The sequence below is a fragment of the Mizuhopecten yessoensis genome, unplaced genomic scaffold, assembly GCF_002113885.1.
Source record: "Mizuhopecten yessoensis strain PY_sf001 unplaced genomic scaffold, ASM211388v2 scaffold11161, whole genome shotgun sequence".
Taxonomy (NCBI): Eukaryota; Metazoa; Mollusca; class Bivalvia; order Pectinida; family Pectinidae; genus Mizuhopecten; species Mizuhopecten yessoensis.
In genome coordinates this window covers 448,907-454,167 of record NW_018408910.1, presented here as the reverse complement: position 1 = coordinate 454,167, position 5,261 = coordinate 448,907, and the positions used below count along the sequence as shown (strand labels likewise).

Here is a 5,261-nt window from a genome sequence, read left to right as displayed (position 1 = left end):
ACTTTATTATCGATAACTAGATCACATATTCATGTTTATGTCATTAGAGGGTTGTGAAACTGTATTTTTCTGTATTTCACTGTCGTTTATCAGATGACAGGTTAGATTTTACAAAAGAAAGGTTGTCGGTGAATTACGAATAACTAAAGTTCAAAACATAAATTGATGTGACGCGTGGTTAGCGGTGTAGGTGACACATACAGTCAGCATACGTTCCAATTAAGTTAACGAACACTCTGCACCGCATGTGATGTTTTTGTTTTATTTTGGAAACAACGTCAGAACCTTCAAACTTAAATTTTGGAAATAACGCCCGAACCGCCACACATATATTGATAAGAAACGTTGTCTCACTCAGCCAGCAAAACAGTACGTGTTTTTTTTCAAGTTACGACTTTCAGCAGTATTGTGGGCTGCGCACTCTAGGTCCATCAAAATGAGTGGACACACAAATGATGACACAAATATTTACAGGCAGCTGTCATAAGATATGAAAGCGTATCAAGATCACGATATATGACCATCTGAACCATGTATGATGATGTTCAACAGGAATGCGTATTTATTGTAATTTTTAAAACTTTTATATCGATTCATGTGAATCGGTGACAGGCTTCCATGATATTTTAGCTCACCTGCCCGAAGGGCAATATGCGTATGCCATGGCGCGGCGTCCGTCGTCCGTCGTCCGTCAACCTTTCCTAAAAATCGCTACTAGTCATAAACGACTGAGCAGTTTTTGACCAAATTTGGTCAGAAGCGTCCTTAGGGGAAGGGGAACATATTTTGTATGAACCGAAGGTCTGGAAACCGGAGGTCTGGACCCGGAGGGATCTGAGGGGCCGGGCCCAATAGGGAACACATAGTATTTTTTTTTTAAATCCTTATTCTTCTGCAGGAAGGAAAGGATTTGTTCCATATTTGGTCTGAAGCATCCTTGGGGGAAGGGTAACCAATTTTGTATAAACCGGAGGTCTGGTCCCGGGGGGACATGAGGGGCCGGGCCCAATAGGGGAAACATAGCAAATTCTTTAAAATCCTTCTTCTGTAGGAATAAAAGCATTTGTTCCATATTTGGTCTGAACATCTTTGGGGTAAGGGGAACCAATTTTGTATAAATGGTGGTTCTGGTCCCCGAGGGGCCGGGGGGGGGGGGGGGGGCCCAAAAGGGAACACATAGTAAATTCTTTAAATCCTTTTTCTTCTGTAGGAATGAAAGGAGTTGTTCCCTATTTAGTCTGAAGCATCCTTTGGTAAAAGGGGAACCGATTTTGCATAAACCGGGGGTCTGGCCCCCGATGGGCCTGAGGGTTGAGGCCCAATAGGGCACACAAAGTAAATTATTTAAAATCCTTCTCCTTCTGTACGAATGAAAGGATTTGTTCCATATTTAGTCTGAAGCATCCTTGGGTAAAGGGGAAACAATTTTGTATAAACCGGGGGTCTGGCCCCTGAGAGGCCTGAGGGGCCGGGCCCAATAGGGGAAACATAGCAAATTCTTTAAAATCCTTCTTCTGTATGAATAAAAGAATTTGTTCCATATTTGGTCTGAAGCATCTTTGGGGTAAGGGGAACCAATTTTGTATAAATGGTGGGTCTGGTCCCTGAGGGGCCTGAGGGGCCGGGCCCAATAGGGAACACATAGTAAATTCTTTAAAATCCTTCTTCTTCTGTAGGAATGAAAGGATTTGTTCCATATTTAGTCTGAAGCATACTTCGGTAAAAGGGGAACCAATTTTGTATAAACCGGGGGTCTGGCCCCTGAGGGACCTGAAGGGCGGGGCCCAATAGGGGAAACATAGTAAATTCTTTAAAATCCTTCTTCTTTTGTAAGAATAAAAGGATTTGTTCCATATTTAGTCAGAAGCATCCTTGGGTAAAGGGGAACCAATTTTGTATAAACTGTGGGTCTGGCCCCTTATGGGTTTGAGCGGCGCGGCCCAATAGGGGAAACATAGCATATTCTTTAAAATCCTTCTTCTTTTGTAGGAATGAAAAGATTTGTTCCATATCTAGTCTGAAGCATCCTTGGGTAAAGGGGAACCAATTTTGTATAAACTGTGGGTCTGGCCCCTTATGGGCTTGAGCGGCGGGGCCCAATAGGCGAAACATAGCAAATTCTTTAAAATCTTTCTTCCTTTGTAGGAATAAAAGGATTTCTTCCATATTTGGTCTGAAGCATCCTTCTGTGAAGGGGATCAATTTTGTATAAATCGGGGGTCTGGCCCCTGAGGGGCCTGAGGGGTGGAGCCCCATAGGGGAAACATAGCAAATTCTTTAAAATCCTTCTTCATTTGTAGGAATGAAAGGATTTGTTCCATATTTGGTCTGAAGCATTCTTCTGTGAAGGGAAACCAGTTTTGTATGAACCGTGGGTCTGGTCCCGGAGGGACCTGAGGGGCGGGGCCAAAAGGGACAATTGCGCTATATTGATTTAAGCGACTTCTTCTCTGGAACTAAGAGATAGATATCAACCATATTTGATTGGAAGCATCCCTCGGTAGTAGAGATTCAAAATTATACAAATGGTTGGGCTGACCCCCAAGAGGGCTGAGTCCAATTTTGCTATATTGTTATTAACGTCTTTTTCTGTAGAATTATGCCATGGATATTGATCATATCCCCTGGGTCATAACTTTGAAACGGTTGAGATTCCCACCCCAGAACTATATATACAAATGCTTGGCATAAAGAGACAAAAGTAGTCATGGTATTAGAATAGACCCTGGGGTCTGACCGAACCCCTAGAGACCTAGTTTCTTAGTCACAGCTTGGACACAGTTGAGATCCCCACCCTATAACCATGCATGTATGCAATTGCTGAGTATAAAGAGATGGATGCACATATGCTTCCAGGATAGCCTTGGGGTCTGCCCCACCCTTGCAGACTTAACCCCTGGGTCATAACTTTAAAACGGTTAAGATCCCCACCCCAATACTATAAATACAAATGCTGGACAAAAAGAGACGAATGCAGTCATGATATAAGAATTGATCATGGGGTCTGGCCACAACCATAGGGATTTAGTTTCTAATTTACAGCTTGGAAAGTTGAGATCCCCACCCAATAAACATACATTAAATTGCTGGGCATGCACAATCTAATACAGACATGCTACAAGAATTTGCATTGTGGTCTGACATATCTTTGGATCTCATTTGGAGAATATTTTGCCATGATTGCTTAGATATCCAGGTGAGCGATTCAGGCCCTCTGGGCCTCTTGTTCCCGGTTACAACCGATTTCAAATCACGGTCAGTTGGAGTAATTTACATTTTCTTTTTTAGTGGTTTCTTGATACAGTTTATTTTTCGTACATGGCGGTGCTATTAAATTTAAAGTGAATGATAAAGACGTCAAAGAACTTATTTCTATTCATAAATCGTATTTTTTTGTTTGAATGAATACTAATGCGGTGCTAACAGGGAATATCGATATACTCAATGTTGCACATGAATTGATTAGATACGTATACGTGGTAAGCCGATATTTTTATTAGGTTGAAAATCCCTCTGCGCTGTGTCACAGGCACCTCGGGTTGAGATCTCGTTCTTTCACGTTTTTGTTGTATTTAAACAGAGTGAAAGAACGAGGTGTCGGACCCACTTGTGGGACTGTGTGTTGTTTTGGATTAATTTTGAAATATTTTTTATTTTCTTGATATGTTTCACCAACTAGATCGATGTACCAATATTAGTTATTCTGTACGAAGCATGCATGTTTCAGAGAGCTACGTGGCCATTTTCCTCTTGTTTTAAATACCTCGGTTTGGAACTGTTTAGATGCAGGTTTTAGGCGAGCAACAACTCCCGTTTATAAATCATTAAGGAAGTAATTTTGCATGTTTTCCAAAATCTATTTTTATTACGAATACCATTGTTGTGTATACACGCCAATTCAACGGATGTATTACAGGGGTGATATAAATAATTATGACGCTTTTATAATTACATTGATAGTTTGAAGAAAGGTGGTTTAACTTCCTAGTGCCTTGTTTAGTAGTACTTCACCTAAATGTTGAAAGTTCGCCTTAGTGTAGAAGGTCATAATTGTTTTCCCCGGATTCCTGCCTTTGCTTGGAATTGAACCAACGGCCCCGACTTTCAGTTTTGCAGGTTAGAAGTGAACTGTACTGTAGCAACAGCTAGTTATGTAATGAGGTGATAATGACACTGTAACAATCACACCCTAAAACACTGTTCATTTTCACAGCGGCCATTAAACACGGTAACACAGTTGACGTTTCTCTAGCCATAGATGACTGAACACACAGAGGAGGCCGTCCTTAAATTACCTTAGCTGTTAATAGAACGTTAAACAAAATCAAACAAACAAACAAACGAACAGACGATTATCAGGTGTAAAATGGTACATGGCATAACAGCACAATCCAGATCATTATCTTACAGACAATTAAAACAAGGCTAATAGAAAACTTACAGACTCGAACATTCATTGTTTTAACTTACCTTGGCTAGGAGCAGTTTCGTTTTAGGTGCCAGAGTGACAACGGCCTCTGTTTATATCCAAGGTACATAGCGATATTGCGTGTTCTCCAAATTGCTATTTTCATTTTGAATACTATTGGTGTGTATACACCTGACAAGGTATATAAAACAGTATCATGATATTTATTTTAAGAGTGTGGCGTCCTATCAACAGCTAAGGCCATTTAAAAGGTTATGATGACATTATCCATTGTGTTAACTAGCTATATATTCCCCCTAGTCAATAGCTAGGCATTGGATAGGATATATTACCGTTTTATATTAAAACAGTTTATTTAAAAGGGCTCACCGTGGACAAAAATAATATTAGAGGCTAAACAGTAGACAAGTGCGATTTTTAGTTCCAATGGATTTTTTTAAAACAAGTCGCCATACTTTCGATTAAAAACATTCAATATTTAATAGTTATTTTGAAATGCAAATACTATTCAACATGATGTTAAAGGAGTTCTCTGTTAAATTAAAATTTCATTATACATGTTTATGATTTAAACCATTATGTAATATTTTTAAGAAGACGTTGAGTTTATTGGTTGTAACTTATAAGAAATTTGTTTTCTCAAATATAAGAATGCTGAAATTTGCACAAAATCTTACGGGAGCGCATCACGTCGCATAACTTGGCCATTCCCTTGTCATTGATTGGCATCTAATTTAAGCGACCGTCAAAGACATTATAAACGGATTGCTGTTCTAAAAGCTGTATAACTGCGATGCTAAATAACATGTTCGATCATTTTAAATTCTAAAAC

General features: G+C 39.7%; 1 protein-coding gene across 2 annotated transcripts in view; it reads right to left on the bottom strand.

The window, feature by feature from the left end:
* Positions 1 to 4,556, bottom strand: part of LOC110467130 — a 10,896-nt gene extending 6,340 nt beyond the window's left edge. For both annotated transcript variants that reach the window (XM_021524063.1, XM_021524064.1), the window contains exon 1: positions 4,471 to 4,556. The gene's annotated coding sequence lies outside the window, so the exon portion shown is untranslated. The remainder of the gene's footprint in view (positions 1 to 4,470) is intronic.
* Positions 4,557 to 5,261: the final 705 nt, after the last annotated feature.